The sequence below is a fragment of the Myotis lucifugus genome, unplaced genomic scaffold (genome assembly GCF_000147115.1).
Source record: "Myotis lucifugus unplaced genomic scaffold, Myoluc2.0 scaffold_524, whole genome shotgun sequence".
NCBI lineage: Eukaryota > Metazoa > Chordata > Mammalia > Chiroptera > Vespertilionidae > Myotis > Myotis lucifugus.
The window spans coordinates 337,776-356,852 of record NW_005871572.1 but is presented as its reverse complement, the minus strand read 5'-3'; the positions used below and the strand labels follow the sequence as shown (position 1 = coordinate 356,852).

The window sequence follows — 19,077 nt, the reverse complement described above, 5'->3', positions numbered from 1 at the left end:
TGGATATTTGGGGAAAGCAGGGAAATCTAAGATAATCCCCATAGAGAGGTGGTCTTTTATAGATCTGCATACTAGCTCTATTGTTGTTCAGGTGTCCTGAACTATTGTCTTCAAGACTGTGAGCCATATAGTTCATTATCTAAAGTTCCATTTAAGTATCATGATGAATTGGCAAAAAGAGGATGGGGAGAAATGTGAAAGGGTTTGTATAACAAAGAACCATAAATCATCTCTGGTACAGTGAGCTTTCTATCATTCAGCCTGTGGGCTTGTCAGAGGAGCTGCAGGGAAAAAGATGAGAGGAAACAGGGTCTTTCAGCTGCAGGGCTACAGCATCCGCCAAAACAGGAGAGCCATTTACTCCCAATGAAATCCTCTCTTAGGTATTATTCGCTTATTCATTTAGGATCAAGCGAGTGCCAAGTATGTGCAAGACACTTCTAGATGCTATTGGGGAGGGAAGGGGAAGGGAAAGGGGAAGGAGTACCTAGTTGAGTGAGATGCAGTGCCTACCTGCCTTCCTTACTGTTCCTGCCCCCCCCCCACACAAATAGGACTTTTTTTTTATTTATTGCCATTAAAAGTCTGAATTTTAAATAGATTCTTGGACAAGAGGCTTATCCGTCAGCTTGTTCAACTTGGCAGCACCCATCTCATCCTCAGTAGCTTTTCAAAACTGCTTTCTTCACTATGAAGCTCCATGAGTTTTCTCAATTCAGTCGTGGGCTTCTTCAGCATTTTGCCTTTTTCTAACAAGGACATCACGGAGCAGATACACAGATTGGCAAGCATTTCTATGCCTTTTCCAATACTATCTGGGATCAGTTTATTGACCACTTCTTTCAAGTCATTTGTCTGCATCTCTAGGGTCTTTATTCCCATCATCCTCTTCCAGATTTGGTGGACTTGTTGATGCTGAGCATAAGAGGTCTTCCAAATCTGATGGTTATATTTTTTTGTAAAACCAACACAGAATAGACGAAGCAAGTAACCATCATGACATCAACATGAGCTTCAACCATGGTCTGCCATTTTTTGACCATGGAGCACATTTTGTCATGTGTAAGATCCCTGCCATGGAAAACAACTAGGCAGTTTTGTCCTGAATATTCTCAGTAATTAGCTTGAGTTTTCTAAATGCAACTTCATCATTCTGTACATGAGCTAGGCTTACGTCAAAAACATGACCCTTGAGACCACCTGATGTGACTTGGTTCCTTGAGTTCTTGTGACTAGTGTTTTTCCAATATTTCCTATACTGAACATAGCTGGTGCTTTCACATCACACCAGTCTTTCTTAGACAATGGACCAACAACTTTCTTCTTGGCTTCCTTTTAGCCACCTTTGATAAGGTGCTTATTTTGGCCAACAACCATCATTCTGCTTAGAGAGTTAAAAGGCCTGCCTTACTATTGATTAGACACGTTTATGACAAGGACTCTGCCACTTCTTCAACATCAATGTTGGTCCATTATTAGGATGTTCCTCCTTTTATGAAAGAGATGTATTTCCAAGCCTTTCTGGCATTAAAGTAAATTTCCATCAAGTGACTCTCCTTTACATTCTTGGGAAACTGTCCCTGTTACTTTGGGTTGGAATTAGTTACCTACATTCTTGTAGCCCTCTCTTTGTGTATACACCGTGTGTGTGTGTGTGTGTGTGTGTGTGTGTGTGTGTGCGTGCACACACGCCGTGACTTCTTCAGTAGGCCTTTTTGAGGCAACTGTCATAGAATCGAACGTGAAAGAGCATGGGCTCTAGAGCCAAACAGCTCAAATTAGAACCCCAGCTTCACTACTTACTAGCCGTGTGTGATCTGGGTTAGTTTCTTAACCCCTCTAAGCCTCAGTTTCCTCCTCTGTAAAGTGGGAATAAAAATAGTTCCAATTTATTAGAACCTCGTGAGGCTTAAATGAGATAAGTTATGTCAGCATTTAGAAAAATGCCTGGAATAAGTAAGCATGCAGGACTGCTTAGTCATTCCTGTTAGGCGCTTTATAGGTGAGCATTTCACAGGTGAGGAAGCTGACGCTCATAAAGACTGACTTAGGTACATTGGAGGAAGTACGGTACTGCATTTAAGAACCCCGGAGTCATGTATACCTCATGCATGTTCCTTCTCTGCCATTTATTATCTATACACCCCTGAACAAATCATTTAATTTCTTAGCCTTCATTTATTTATTTGTAATATGAGATGACAATTGCTAAACAATATCTACCTCACTGCTTAGTATGAGCATCAGTAAGATGATGTGTGTAAAGTGCTGGGCACTCGGAACACACTCAGAACATTGGAAGCTGCTATGATTACCAAAGGTCTCCCAGTCGACGAGAGGCGGGGCCTGGATTTAAATGCAGTGGCCTGACTCCCACGTGCTTGCCCTTTTCTAATAAATTCACCACCAGCTCCCTTGTTCTCTGAGCTAGAATTCTAAAGAATCAGCAGAGGCAGTCAACAATTGGAAGGCTTGTTTCAAGTCCAAAAATATTAGTTTATATTCACCTTTTGATGATTGCTTTGGAGTTCTCACAAATATGTACTCACCCATAATCTTGAACTAGCCTTTCTGCTCTCAATCAAAGGAACATACTGCTGCCTTCACCCACGAGGATTTTCCAAAACACGTGCCTTTGAAAGAAATCATCATCCCAGAGAAAGCATTACAGACTTTCTTGCAATGAGGAATAAGATTCACACTCAAGGTTGTGGAGTGAAACCCAAGTGAAAAGGAAAGTTAAAAGCTTGCCTTCTTCCTTCCAGCAAGCCTTGCTTTGGACTACTGCCCCTCCCCATCCCCAGGAGGGGAGAGAGACCAGCCATAGGGTCAAGGAGTGGTGACCAGGTTAGCAACAAGGGCAACAGTGGGAGCAGACAAAAGAACAGAAAGTGGAAGCGGCTGGCTGAATGCCTGAGCATGTTTCTTTGCTGAAAGAGAATGGCAGGAACAACGAATCAAACTGAGAGAAAGGAGGGTGGAGGGGGAAGAAGACAGCTAATGGATGGGGTGGCCCAGCAGGGGTCAGAGGTCATGAGGGCACTCAGTGAACTAATTGGCCACTCTGTGCATATTCACTTTCTGCTTCTAGCCTACAGCTAGGCCTTGAGAGAAAGTTCTGGGGTTGATGCTGGCTTTATGTATTTATTTTCTGAAATCTGAGGCCAGTACTGGAAGGCAACTGAAACTGAAAAGTGAGACAAGAACTATCTTTCTCCTGAAACAGCTGACCAGGGACAACCTTCAGCAAGAGAAAATGCTAAAGATTCCACTTCATTCATTCATTCATTCATTCATGCATTTCATCATCATCATCATCGTCGTCATCATCATTATCATCATCATCACCATGTCCATACATTAATTGGATGCCCTAGTAAACGTTATACAAGGCACATTCCAGATGGGAAAGGATTATAGACCTTTGGCTTAGAATGTATAGACTATCAGAGTTAGGTCTGGGCTTTAGGGATCAGCTAGTTCACTTCTCTCCTTTTTTTTATCCTCACCTGAGGACATTTTTTCATTGATTTTTAGAGAGAGTGGAAGGGAGGGGAGAGAAGGAGAGAGGTAAAGAGAGAGAGAGAGAGACATCGATGTTAGACACATCGATTGATTTGCCTCCTGCTCGCACCCTGATTGAACCTGCAAGGGAGGTACGTGCCCTTGACTGGTGCCCTTGACTGGTGCCCTTGACTGGAAATTGAACCTGAGACCCTTTGATTTGAGGAAAAACACTCTAACCACTGAGCAAAGCTGGCCAGGGTTAGTTCACCTCTCTTATTTCATACTAAAGGAAATGAAGAAAACTATTTCTCAAACTCCCAGAGAAAGTAGCAGACAAGGGAGCAGAGCTTAGGTCTTCTCACCCCCAGCTCAGAGATTTTTCCATTACACTCTTCTAAACACATTAACTATGAAAATGTGTGCAGATTGGTGTAGTTAACAGCTCAGCCTCTGGGTGAGACAGCCTGGGCTAGAATGTGGGTTTCCAGCTCTGGGCCTTAAGATAATTCCTTAATCTTTCAAAGCAACATTTTACTAATCTGTAGGGTTGTTATGTGGATCAAATGAGGTAAATGCATGTAAAGTGAGCACATGCTTCAATAAATTTTAACTATTGCTGCCACTATTGCTATTACTTCAGAGCCCAGTATAGACTGTGCTTATGATGGTAAACATATAACACAATGAATACCAACTCTGTCCTCCCCAATAATTTCCATGGGCAACACATCCCAAGATGAAAACCCCCATTCCCTCTCACTTAAGAGACCCGTGAAGACAGGAGGGAAATGTTGGAGTCCTGTCTGAACTTTCTACAGACAGAGCTGTCCACATCTGGAATGAGCAAAGGGCTTGAACAGGGCCAGGCACATCATTGGCTGTCATTGTTGTTTGTTATTATTACTGGGAAGGAGGGAGCTTTTCGTCACTGCAGAGGTTCACGCATAAGACTGGCTTACCTGTTGTAAGGGAGACTCTTGGATCCGATGGCAGTTCTGAGAATTTTCTTTTTAACTTTTGTGTAGTTGAGTAGAACCAGTTTGCCTCACTCTTCCCAGAGTTCTGAAACAGACCATCATGCTGGTGCTGTTGTACATGGATTCTGGAGCAGATGGAAATACAAAAGAGATGCAGATCATCTATGAACATTGTGCTCGCCTTCCCCACAATGGGGCTTTACATTCTGAACAAATTTAACTTAAAATATATATATATATATAATTGATTTCAGAGAGGAAGGGAGAGGGAAAGAGAGATAGAAACAACAATGATGAGAGAGAATCATTGATCAACTGCTTCCTGCATGCCCCACACTGGGGATTGAGCCTGCAACCCGGGCATGTGCCCTGACTAGGACTCAAACCATGACCTTTGGCCAGGCTCCAAATTTAACTTTGAAGCTCCCTTTCTGCTCTTTCCAATTTATACATTCACTCATTCATTATTGGAGTTTAATTTACAGACAAAAAAATGACACAACTTAAGTGTTCAATTCAATGAGTTTTGATATTGTATACACTCATGGCACCTCCATTCAAAACAAGATATAGAACAGTTTTATCTATCTGTTGTAATGTGTTACCTTTCTCAAGTAGCATATTGCATTTAAAAAGAGATATTCCAGGACAAAGAATGTCTTTGTCCAATTAAGTGACTCTAATAGTGGAATTTTAGGGCGATACCTGTAGAAGACTCCACCTATTTCTGATTTTTTAACAGATTCATAGACTCTCAGACAACTCTTATCTTGTCCAATCTGCAATTTAATAGAGTGATCCCTATACTACATCACTGACAGTCCTCCAGCCTTTACCAACTGCCAGCGTGGGTTCAGTTCAGAGACAAACTGTTGAATAATTCTGACGTGGATCCACAGTCTGCCCACTGGTCCAGAGAGCAGTGTTTTCTCCTCTACGTAACACCTCTCATGTATTTATTCTCTTTAGGTCTTCCCTTTCAGACTATTCAGATATTCGCTATTGTCTGAATGACATAGTTCCCAGACTTTTCACTCTCCTGATAATTACCCTCTTCAGGCTTTCTAGTTGGTCAATGTCCCTCTTGAAAAGTGAGGCCCAGACTTTAAGGTCAGGTCTTATTACAAACAAGATGCGTCTCTTATGTCATACAATCTAGACACAGTTATTTCCATTGAGGCAGTCTAGATTTTTGTCTGTTTTAGTAACTATGACGCATTGCTGCTGACTTATGCTAAGTTTAGGGTTAACTAAATCCATCTATTTTTTTCATTTCAACTACATTACTTAAAAGGTGTTATTTGTATGTTTGAAAATAGAGAAGAAAAGCCCTGAAGGTAGGAATATATATATATGTATGTGTGTGTGTGTGTGTGTGTGTGTATATATATAGTGTGTGTTCTTGTTAAAGGTCTAAATGGGTGCTGGATACTATAATCTGGAATTGACTTTCAAGCCTCAAAGTGAGGGTCCCTGAAAGTATTAGTAACTCATCACTGACCTGGCAGAAGTTAGCGGAAGGGTAAGTCCTCGGATAGGTTTCTCCATCTCTTGAGCAGGCTGGTTGATTTCATTTACTGCTTCATGCATACACCATTCACACACCAGATCAAACATAAAAATGTGTTTTCAGAATGTAAGTCAAGGGCCTAGCTCCTATAGAACTGTGGTGTCTGGGGTCACTGGGATATGCACACACGTGTGTATGGCACGGACAAGCACACACACCACACCGCCACATTTGTGATGAGCAGTCCCTGGAAACAAGGGCGCCTTCGGGGGAGCAGCAAGTGCATGGGGTTGTGGTCTCCATTCCCAAGGGTGGCCACTTACTTCCTGCGGGGGTGGGGTGGGGCCTGCCCTCTTGGAACTGAGTCCAGGTGGGGCCAGTCTTTCCAGAGGTGTATCCAGGTGCCTGCGGACATAGTTCCTACCAGGGCTGCTAAACACATCGCCTGGTCTTAGGCTGGCAAGGGAGGCTGGCAGGAATGCCTACCTCACCGGCCCTATGCAGAGGCCTGTGCTCCATTTGTCAGGGATGCTTTCTTAGGTCAAAGGGAAAGCATTGTTGCTGCCCTGTGGCCAGGCAAACAAGCAGCTGGCTTTGAAGTCCCAGCAGGATTTGCTCAGGCTGGAGGTGGGAGACTGAGGAGAGGCTTGCAAGCCTCCCCCGAGCCAGGCTGTGTTTGTTAACCCGGCCAGCCCGCCTAGGCCTGGGGTGTTTGATGTCTCCAGAGAAGTGGGAGGAGGGAGGCTTGCTCTGGGGGCCCCTGAGGGACATCTTTCAACTCCTGCTGAGCCTGCAGTCCCACCCAGGAGCAGAACGCAGCCCAGGCTGAGTCCAGAAAAGCCTGGGACAGGGCTGCAGTGGCAGGAAACACCTCGTGCCCTCCCTTCCAGGTGGCATACCGGGGCGTGGTTTAGGGTAAACTGCAGAGTGTGCTGCTCCCCTTGGACACCTGTTTGTATTCAGGTGACATCAGGTAGGAATAGATGTCAAGGGCCCTAGCTGGTTTGGCTCAGTGGATAGAGCGTCGGCCTGTGGACTGAAGGGTTCCAGGTTCAGTTCTGGTCGGACAGGCCCGAGTTGCGGGCTGGATCCCCATTGTGGGGCGTGCAGGAGGCAGCCAATCAGTGATTCTCCACCATCATTGTTGTTTCTATCTCTTTCTCCCTCTCCCTTCCTCTCTGAAATCATTAAAAATATTTTTAAAAAATACATGTCAAGGGAAGACTTTTTTTTAAAATTTTTACCCAAAGATATTTTTTCCCATTGCTTTTTAGAGAGAGTGGAAAGGAAGGAGGGAAGGAGAGAGAGAGAGAGAGAGAGAGAGAGAGAGAGAGAGAGAGAGAGGAATATTGATGTGAGAGAGACACATTGATTGACTGTCTCCCACATGAGCCTCGACCAGGGTTGGGGATCAAACCTACAACTCAGGTACATGCCCTTGACTGGGAATCGAACTCGAACACTTCAATGTATGGGTAGACACTCTAACCACTGAGCAACACCAGCCAGGGCATCAAGGGAAGACTTGAAGGGAGAGAGAGAGGCACCCAAAGGTGGCACTGGTGCTTTAGCAGCCAAGGCCTGAGGTTCCCACTTGCAGAGTCTCCTCCTCCCCTCCTCCCCCTCCACCAATTGCTTCCCTGCCTCCAGGCCTCCCTGCCTCACTGCCTCTGCACACACACCCCTCCCCCACTCCTACCACCTACAGCCTAAGCAGTTTGCCTTTCTCCAGGCAGGGATAGCCTGCTGTGTGCCTGACTTGGAAGCTACAGGTGGACCAGAGACACTACCCACCTCTTCTCCCCACCCCGCCCCGCCCCCCAAGCAATAAAATGCACTGGGTGAGGAGCCCTGGGTGTGGGGGAGAAACTTCTAGAAAGCAGAAGCCTGGGTAAGACAATGCTCCCACTGGGCTGGCTCTCTGGGCTTGCCTCACGATATAACTACATTCCATAGCATGTTTATGACCTTTTGGGCCTGGCCATAGGGAATAAGGCAAGAAATGAAGCATTATAATTAACCAGTTCAATGTTCCATACAATATTAGCCATGAACAACTCCACCCCTCCACCCCTCTCTCACTCTCCCACACGCCTCCCTCTTTCTTTCCTAAATTCCCCATCTGCTACAACCAAATGTGCACATTTCTACTAGGTTCTCACCGCCACCCCCAGCACTGTTCTCTGGTCTGTCCTTAGCTGCCTACTCCTCCTGCCCCTGACACGTGGCGACTGAGAGAGCCTGTTTACGAGAAGACCTTAACATCTGGAGTTATAAATCCTTCCAGGATAGCCGCTCTATCTCAGCGCTAATGCTTGCGGTGCCAGCAAAAGGAGGCTCACCTGGTTGTGACCCATCCCCTCTTACTCCTCGGAGTTCACTGCTCCTCCTCTGCAAACATGGGACAATGGGCAAATGGAGTTACCTGTCTCAACAGGTGCTAGTCTGGCCTCACTTTCCTACAGGGTGATGGGGAGGTCACCCTTCGGCCCACCCACTCTGGGCATTCCTGTGGTTGCGATAGCCCACTGTTGAGGGTGGTCCTCCCTCTGGCCTCCCATGACTTCAGCTGTGGGAGCCTGGGCCCACCTCAATGGCTTTAGAAGTCATCACTTTATCTACTACGTTCACTGGCCAGCAAGCGGGCATCGCCTGCATTGTCTGGGAGGGCCTCTGAGTTTTTCTCTGTCACGCCATGGGCAGTTTCCATACTAGCCTTCCCTGCTAAGAACCTTGAGAGGGGTTGTTTCTTATTCGTCATTGAATCCCTATGTCCAGCAGACTGCACAGAACATAAATATTTGGCAGTGACTTAGGCAAATGCCGTCATAGTCATCACCAGCAAATAGTCGTACTTATTGGGGGCGTCTTCTGTGCAGTGGTGCTGCTAAGCGGCAGGAGAACAGACATTACTTAGACACCATTCCCACTCTCAGGGGCTCGCACTGGAGTCAGGAGACCCAGAGAAGCTGCCCTTGCCAGAAGGTCAGAGGAGGGATGGGAGCTGGATTCCCCAGGGACTTTGCTCAGGTGACCAAAGTTTCCAAAGAGTAAAGTTACTACAGGTGCCCCCAGACACTGATGCTCATCCACGGTTCATCTCCGTGTATTCGAGTGGAGCTGTCAACTTGCCCTGTGTGACTCAGGACCCTGGTCTCAAAAGTGTGAATAAAAATAAAATACTGCCTGGCCAGTGTGGCTCAGTCGTTGAGCATCAACCCATGAACCAAGAGGTCCCGGGTTTGATTCCCAGTCAGGGCACATGCCTAGGGTTGCGGGCTCGATCCCCAGTGAGGGCCATGGAAGAGGCAGCCAATGGATGTTTCTTTTTCATTGATATTTCCATCTCTTTATCCCACTTCCTTTTTTTATCGAAAAAATTCAGTAAAAACATATTTTTAAAGTAAAACAATATTGTCTCTACTTGGAAGGAATTGCTCAACCCTTTAGCCCTGGAAACAAGGGAAGTGAAACTTGCCCCCACTGACTGGACTAGAGCCGCAGCTGTTAGCAGCGACCATGCTGTTTGGTTTGGTCTCCCTGTGGATTTGAAGCCAGAGCTGTCACCACCCTCAAGAGAAAGAAAGGCATCTGTCTAGAGCTCAGTTCATCCCAACACATTGAGTGCCTCATCTGTGCTGAGTGCTGGGCTGGCCACCAGAAATGAAGAAAATAATAACAGGGGTACAGTTCCTCTTCTAGGATGGGGAGGACAGCAAGTTGATCTCTTGGGGTTCAAGGGTCAGCCCAGATGATGTAAGGGGCTGCTGCTTTATCAATGCCATGGTCTCATTGAGGGGACCTTCACTGCATAGGTGGGGTCTAGAGGCATGCATGGACAGTGGGGGCACTGGCAATGGGTGACATTTTCTGCTTGGCTCTTTTCAGTCTGTGCTTCTGAAACCTTTCTACTGAAGGACCATTATTGGCAGAGAAGAGTGAATTCGCAGTTCTCGAGGGGCCTAGGATTTTAGGTCACCGCAAACAGGAAATTTCTTTGAAGCCCCATATTTTACCTTAAAAATGCACGTGAATCTTGTATTTTCTACCATGATCTATTGATTTGCTTTTATATAAAAATGCAGTAAAATTATTTGTCTTTGAATAAAATTAATGCTCCAGAAAGACGAATTATTTTTCTGTGGCTCTTGTACCCCCAATTCACTGTCCTACCTATACCCTAGTTTGAGAAGTACGCCTTTTATTTTTAATCCTAACCCAAGGATATTTTTCCATTGCTTTTAGATAGAGTGGAAGGGAGGAGGGGGAGAAAGAGAAAGAGAGAAAGAGAGAAACATCAATGTGAGAGAGACACATCGATTGATTGCTCCTGCACCAGGTACATGACCTTAACCTGGAATCAAACCCATGACACTTTGGTGCGAAGCCGATGTTCTAACCACTGAGAACACCGGGCTTTTAGAACATCAGACCTATGTACAGGTACCACATCCAGGGGTACCACCTCAAAGGAGGCCTCTAACATGTTTGCATAGGCCACATCCTCGATCCCAAAACACTCTTCAGGGTCTGTCCTATGCTGCCTTGGTCACACATGCCTCTAGTCCGACCCTATGGGACCATCCTTCATGTCTAGGCTGATCTTGGTCCCTCCAGTAGGACTTGGATATCAGGTGGCCAGTAACACCATTCCTCAAACACCTAGGGGCAGTGGCTCTAAACCTTCTGTAGTTTCCTTCACAAGGAAGGGGGCAGGGAAGGGGAAGCAGTAAGCCTGAGATCCTGAGGCAGATTGAAAACTACAATTAAAGTGGGTACTTACTGAACTAGTTATCAAAAGGGTCCTTGGCTAAGTATTGTCTTTGCAACTGCCTTGGTAGGCTAGGGCACCACACCCCACCTTGCTTTCCCTGACACACCTGCTCCTTCCTACAAGGAACCTAGGAACCAAGGTTGCCTACTTGTCTGATGAGGTAGAAGTTAGATGACCTGAAGTCTGTAGTAGGTTTGTTATGGATTCATTATATCAATGGTTTTCATATTTTAAAAGAACTGCAACCCATTCATTGATTCACTCATGCATTTGCTTATTCATTCAACAAATTTTTGAAGAGAACCTACTATGCACCAGGAACTGTATGGGGTACTGGAGATATAGTGTGAGCAAGAATAACCTGGCTTGGGCCCGCTTAGAACTTTCAAGTAGGAGACAGAACTAAACAGATGGTCTCCGGGGAAGCCAGTAAAACAAGCTCAGATGGGACAAGCCCAGGGCCTTCTGCCACTGGCTGCTCCTGCCCTGGATGTTCTACCAAAAAGCCTAAGTACACAGTTAGTAGGTCCAGAACTAAGTTGGGAGCAATGGTGAATTGCTGCAACTCCTCATAGAAAGGTAAAAGAAAACATAAAGTAAAATTTCCCTCCAAGTTCTCCCTAACTGTCCAACTGTCCCCAGAGACCATGCATCAAACCCTAAGTGTGCAAACACTTGAGAATGAGGAAATTCATGGTTTCATTTAATCCCCACATTCAAGCTGTGACGTTAAATGGCATGATTCTCTCCCACTTCGCAGCTACAGAACTCGAGACCTTAGAGAGCTCATTTCTGAAGCTCACCTGGCCAGGAAGGGACTGAGATGGGGTTTACAAAGGAGGTGGGGAAGAGTAGGGCCTGGGGCGTGACTCTTTCTCTACTGAATAGTGCTGGGCTGGAGGCCTCCAGGAACTCGCCAGACAGACCCCCCGTGGTTCCGGAGACTGGCCACTGCCCTTTATCTTTCCTCCCCATGACATGTGCAGATCTGATGGCTCCAGTGCTACAAACTCTGGACTCTAGAACTCAGCTAAGAGCTGGTGGGACAAGGGAAACGTGGGCTTTGGGATGTACCCAAACAACCCACAGCCCTGTCCCCTCCTGCCCAAAGACTGGCCAATGACCCCTAAACCACTGACTGGATTGTTCTTAAGAAACCTCGTGTGGTTTTGGCAACTGCCTGACAATGGACTGTCACCCTTTTCCACACCTCACTTTTGGAGGATCTTCATCAAAGGCTGTACTGCCAAATAAAGGAAAGTTCAACCAAATTTGGAATAAGTTATACAGCGAATCATGTATAACTTATTAGGTGTCACCTTCCTATGACATTAAGGCCTCCAGGAGGGTCACTGAGAAGTCTGTGAGGTCTGCTAATTCCATTGCGAGTGAAGAATGTGTTTATTCTTCCAAGGAGCAAAGATCCCCCATTCGAAGTGACGTTGCCACATTGTGTAACCAGGAACACGGGTTGTTGCTGATGTAAACACATGGCCAGGGCCAGCCCCGCCAGGAGCCTGGTCTCCTTTTCCCAGAGGTGTTTCTTATGAATGGCCGTGCCCAGTGAAGCAATTTCCTGCCCTGTAAACTTCTGCCCAGCAAACCACATCTCCTATCTGGTGCTGCCTGGCTCTGGGTCATAAAACAATTCTGCAGGGACCAATCAGAACCCGGTCAGGAGTCCTTGAGTAACAAGGAAAATTACCCTCCACCTGCGGACGTAATGACACTTTGCAAACTAGTGGCTCTGCAGTTTGTGAACGTAAATATCACATGCCTTGCCCCATGCCTTACTTTTGTTCATCTGAAATGTGGGGCCCACACACTTGATTCTCAGGCCCTGGTTCACTCCTCAGAGGCACTGGCGGGCTAGTGATCCATTACCTTGACCTGAGGACCCTGCAGCCTGGGGAACATATTTCACTGTGTCAGATCATGATTTACAGAGCCAGGGTAAGAGAAGGTCAGGCAAGGTCTCGGGCATGCAGAAGACAGAAGATTGGGGCTGAAACACTACCAGGAGCTCATTGATTTGGACACTCACTTTGCATTTTGTGGTCCTTCGGCTTGAAATGTCTCCTCCATTCTCCCCCTACCTCACCCCCCCCCCCCACCACCCAAGTTGCCTGGCAAACTGTCACTCATTCTTCATGACAGAGTTCAAGTGCCTTCCAAGGTACCTTCTCTGATTTCTACCCAAATAGAATTTCCTCCATTGTCCTACCACTCCATCTTCTAACACCTACACTCTGCATTGCAATCACCTATTAATTTATCTGTCTCCCCAGCCAGGCTGGGAACTTCTTCAGGGTCTACCTCAAAGTCAGTGTGTAAAACAGGTTTGTTGAATGAATGAGTGAATGGGCACCTATTATGTGTCTTAGATGCTTTGTATTTTGAAAATGTACAAAAATATAGTCAAATAGTCAAAGGAATGAAGACCTGAGTTAGGCTGGTAAAGAGAGGCATGATCTAGGATCTCTTGTCCTTGAGAAGTTTGCAATCTGGTCATCTTTCTGTGGATGGTAGGAATATTTGCAGATGAGTCATAGAGATCAAACCCACAGGTAGATAGACATGGTTTTGTGTTGTTGTTGGTATTCTTTTCTGAGTGGCAGCTCAGAAGCCAGAATGGGTTCCATCTGAGCTGGTCTAACTAACCCTTGCACTACACTAGCCCTGAAACATTATCTAGGACCTCCATTTTTACCTTTTTCCTTTCTCCTTATCCCCATTTATAAAACAGAAATATGTAATAAACAATGAGTCGCTCCTCTCTTGGAAGCATGGCAGGCCCCAGAGAGTGGTGGTGGTGGTAGGTGTACATCCGGGCCATTTTCCAGACATAAAACCAGCAAACTCCATGACATACATACACACACTCAATCATTCAGAAAGTATTAACTGATGCCTAAGATATGCCAGGTACTAAATGCTGGGGACAAAACAGTAAACAAGACAGCAAGTCCCTGTTCTCACAGAATTTACATCTAGTTGGGGGAAGACGTTCAGTGACGGTAGAAATGGAGCCACCATGTTCTCTCATGTGGTCATTGAAGAAGGCCTGGATGCTAATCACTAACGTTTATTGAGCATTTTCTTATTATGTACCAGGCAAAGGGCTTTATGTACTTTGTTTCTTATTTAATCCCATTTAAAAAACACACAAGGGCACAGGCTCAGAAAGGCTAAGCAGCTTTCCCAAGATCACACAGCGAATAAGTGGTAGAGCCAGGATTTGAACCCAGATTTGCTTGACTCCCTCAGCCTGAGCTCTTAGTCACCACTCGACATGGCAGCAGGAAATATTTACTAGATGAACAAAGGGGTGGATGAATGGTTAACCCTAATGACAGCAGCAGCCTATTGTTTTGTTTCCATGAGACAAACATGAGCAACATGTTTAAGTTTTTCAACTACTGAGTCAAACTTCTCCAAAGTGTGGCTCCTGTTGAGAGTAGATTTCATAAAGATTACGAAACCAGCATCTTTCTGGCGACCATCCATGTTTCTTGCACAAGGCAAGGCAACCTATTTACAAAGGTAATGATGACTTGTAATTGGAAAAGTGCTAATAAAGAAATGATCACTTTAAGTTCTGTTTTCACGGGGCGTTGTAAAGTCTCTGTATTAGGCTGTATAATGACCCCCCCGAAGAGATCGGGTCCTAATCCTTGGAAGCTGTAAATGTCATCTTAAAAGGAAAAAGAGGCTTTTAAGGAAGATATGATTAAGGAAGATTATCCTAGATAACACAGGTGGACCCTACATGTAATCACATGTATCCTTATGAGGAGGAGGAAGAGGGAGATTTGATACAGAAGAGAAGGCAATTCGACTGTGGAGGCAGGGACTGGAATGATGTGGCCACAAGCCCGGGAACCTGGTGGCCAGCAGAGGCTGGAGGAGGCGAGGAACAGATCCTCCTCTCCCGCCTCTAGAGGGAGTGCAGCCCTGCCAACCCCTTATGATACTGATTTTGGACTTCCAGCCTCCACAATTGTGAGAGAATCAAATTCTGTTGTTTTAAGCCACCCAGTTTGTGGAAATTTGTTATAGGGGCTGCAGGAAACAAATACACTCTCTGAGACAGTGGTTCTCAACCTTTTGGCCCTTTAAATACAGTTCCTCATGTTGTGACCCAACCATAAAATTATTTTCGTTCATAACTGTAATGTTGCTACTGTTATGAATCATAATGTAAATATCTGATATGCAGGATGGTCCTAGGTGACCCCTGTGAAAGGGTCGTTCGACCGCCAAAGGGGTCGCGACCCACAGGTTGAGAACCGCTGCTCTGAGAGAAGGAAGCAGCACAGGGAATAGGTTTTTAACCACTAGCATAGGTGATTCAGAAATATACACTCTTGTGTCTTTTTAGTCTGGATGCCCAAAAGAAATCCTGCCTTGGAAAGCAAGGGTATAGAGATCCCCCTAAAAAAAATGCATCTACCTCCTTCTGCTTCTGTGTCCTTTCTCTGCTTTGTTTTTCTCTCTAGTACCTATCAGTAGCTGGCATGTTTTGTGTACTTGGTTAGTTATTGTTGGTTCCCTCCCAGTTGAATGGAAGCTCCATGGACAAAGTGATATTTTAAAAACTGCTTTTCTCCCCATGCCTAGAAGAGTATGTAGCATATAATGAACACTCAATAAACACTTGTTGGAGGAATGATGAAATGTCATCTTACCGTCACCTGGAGAGTCCTGATATCATATCAGAGATCTGATAATAGCAGACATCACAGCATCACTTACTACCAAGATGCTTCCTAAAGTACCACTTTCAAAAATAACTGAGATAGAACCTATGTTCGGGCAATACTGTTTCTCATTTTCTACAGCATCCATTTCTGCTTCCTACTTTATTCAGGCCCCAAACCTCAGAATCATCCTTGATGCTTTTCCTTCTTACATCCCACATCTAAACCATCAGGAAATCCTGGTGCCTTAGAATTCTCTACCTTCAAAATAACATCCAGAATCAGATGGCCTCTCATCACCTCCATGCCCTGCCCACAGGTTGGATGATGGCAATGGGCTTCCTGATGGTGGGTCTCTTTGCTGTCTCTCTTGGCCCCTCCCTACAACTCAGCAGCCAGAGGGATCCCTTTAGAGCATAAGTCAGATCTTTTCCCTGCTCTGCACAAAACTCTCCGATGGCTCCCCCAGCTCCCTCAGAATAAAACCCAAAGTCCTGACAGCAGCGTACGGCAGTCCTTACAAATGGTGACAAGGCCCTGTGCCATGTGTCTTCATGCCCCAGCACTGCTCACTTCCCTGACCGACCATTCTCCCTCACGCAGCTCCAGCTCCTCTAGCTTCCCTGCCTTTCTGTTCCTGTCTCAGGGCCTCTGTCTTGGCTGTTCCCTCTGCCTGGAACGCTCTCCTCCCAGGTGTCCACATGGCTCACTCCCTCGGCAACTCCAGAGTTCTTGGATGCCACTTTCTCAGTGAGCCTTCCTTGGCCACCCTGTTTCAAATGACTGCTCCCACTGCCAGCACCCCTTTGCCCTGTCTTATTTTTCATAGACATTTTTATCACCTGACATGCACACGCGTGTACACACACACACACACACACACACACACACACACTTTATTGCCTTTTTCCCTCACTAGAATGTGAATTTCATGAGGGCAAGGGTTTTTATCTATTCAGTTCACTGAGGTATCCTCAGTGTCTAGAACCATGATGCCTGGAACACAGTAGGTGTCAGTAAATATTTCTTAAATAAATAAGTGAATAAACAAAAAAACATTATTCTGGACTAGCTGATGTTTCCAAAAGCAGAGATATGCAGAAGGTCTTATAGTAACTCAGGAAATCAGGCCTGTTTTCCATAGTGTGGGGTTTTGGGTTTGTCTCTTTTAAAAGATTCGCTTTATCTTTTGATCCTTCTCATAATTGGGAATAATTTAATATAATTAGCTTATTAAGGATGCCTGGAGAATAGGGCACAGGAAAGAAACCCACCTTTTGGGAACATAACAGTATCCGGTGAAAAAATTAAATATGTGGAAACAGTGAAGAAATATCTGGTGTTTGTTTGTATTACATGATCTGTTGCCATAAACATACATATGCAGGAAAGCTGCTCTGACGATTCCTGCTATTGAGGCTGTCCCCCTCATGTTTGCTCTGCTCCTTGTCCCTCATGTTTCCTCTATATTCCTGCACATAGAACTTCACATGCACCCAGGAAAAAATGGTCATGGAAAGTCCTGCACACTCCAGAGATTCATTTACAAAATAGTCATGTTATCTTAGCTGACAATCTAGTATTTGACCTCTGAGAGAGAGAGAGAGAGAGATAGAGAGAGAGAGGGGCACTTTATAGGCATTTGGTTCAACTAATTGCAATTTCTCATGAATATTCAGCCTGTATGATGTAATTGGGACAGTTTGAAGTGTTAAGACATGAATACGACATATGCCACAGTGTGGTCCATTATTGGCAATCTCTTATTTTTCCAGAGATTTCAATGGCATTTGTTTGAATTAACTCCTCATGCAAAGGGGACACATAAGTGCCCTGATTTTCCTTGGAAGAAGTTCACTCTTGCCTCTCTCCTCTTGAGCCACACCCTTCCGTGCTCCCAGCACTACTCCTCCACCCATCCTTTGGAGCACGCAGCCAGCTTTAGTCCCCAGCTTCCTGGCTCTCCATGGCCTTCATTGCAAGATCACTGCATCCTACTTTCTTCTTTCCCTAAAGAGACAAAGCCTTTCCCTGTCCTCAGACATCCCCTTCCTTCCTCATCCTTGGTTCACTGCTGGGTTTGCTACACATCCCAGAAATGAACAAAATCATTTAACTAATTATTGGCAGTTTTCTTTACCAAGCATCCAATTTGTGATGAGGTTATCTGGAAAGATCAACCAGACCTAGAAGACTACATGAGAAGGCATTTTGGCATGGAAGAATATGAACACCAGCACTCAATGACACACTAGGCAACTCATTGACGCCTCAAACAACCTTATACAGCAGGTGCTATTATTATCACCCAACTTTATGTAGGAGGACAATGAATACAGGTTAGGTGGTGGAGCTGAAGATTCTAATCAAGGCATTCAGGCTCCAAAATGAATATCAAAGACCTGCCCCCAACTGGGGGCCAAGAGCTCACATTCCCTGGATATCTGCATTGTGTTTTTATCCACCTGAACTCAGCAACTAATACTCCAGTTATCTCTGCTTTGGGGGACAATAATCCACTGTTTGGCATCGAAAAGTTTAATACATTTTAAGGCAGATTTTTCATTCCTAATTTTATTTCTTATCCATGGATGTTAAAATGAAATCTGCCTTCCCTAAAGCTCATCCTAGAAAATGACAGCCGGTCATGGTGAAAAGGAGCTATCTGTCTGTTAACCTGGGCGCAGGGTGTAAAGAGAGACCCTGGAAATGTTGGTCCATAAGGTGTGGAGGAAGTATGGGGGTTTTCAGTTGCAAATCAATCTTCAGAGTGGGTAATACCCACCTGGACCCATACACAGCAGACCTCCTCGTCCTGCGTGGGGACAGTGGAGGAAGGTCCCTGTTTTATTTATTTTTCAATTACAGTTACTATTCAATATTACATTAGTTTCAGGTGCATAGCATAGTGATTACGTAGAACTTATGAAGCAACTCCCCTGATAAGTTCAGTATCCAGCTAGTTATTATATTATTGACATATTACCTATGCTGTACTTTACATCTTCATGATTGTTTTGTAACTACCAATTTGTACTTCTTAATCCCTTCACCTTTTCACCTATCCCCCCAAGCCCCCTTGCATCTGGCAACCAACAGTTTGTTCTTTGTTTCTATGAGTCTGTTTCTATTTTATTTTGTTCTTTAGATTCCACATATAAGTGAAACCATATGGTATTTGTCTTTTTCTGTCTGACTTACTTCACTTGGCACAATATACTCTAGGTTCATCCATGTTGTCGCAAATGGTAAGATTTCATTCTTTTTAGGGCTGAATCATATTCTGTTGTATATGTGTACCACAGCTTTATACGATCATCTATTGATGGACATTCAGGTTGCTTCCATATCTTGACTATTGTGAATAACATTACTATGAACACAGGCGTGCATATATCTTTTCAATTTAGTGCTTTGGGTTTCTTCAGGTAAATGCCCAGAAATGGAATTGCTGGGTCATCAGGTGGTTCTATTTTTAATTTTTAAAGGAACCTCCATACTGTTTTTCGTAGTGGCTGCAACAATTGGTCCCTGTTTGATTAGAAAGGAGGTGCTAACCTTCTTGGGAGCTGTCAGTTGATAGGGTCATTTTCTACATGCCTTTGTTTA

General features: G+C 45.0%; 1 pseudogene; it reads right to left on the bottom strand.

Annotated features, from left to right (window-relative positions):
• Positions 1–592: 592 nt before the first annotated feature.
• Positions 593–1,377, bottom strand: LOC102426768 (annotated as a pseudogene).
• Between the last annotated feature and the right edge of the window lie 17,700 nt (positions 1,378–19,077).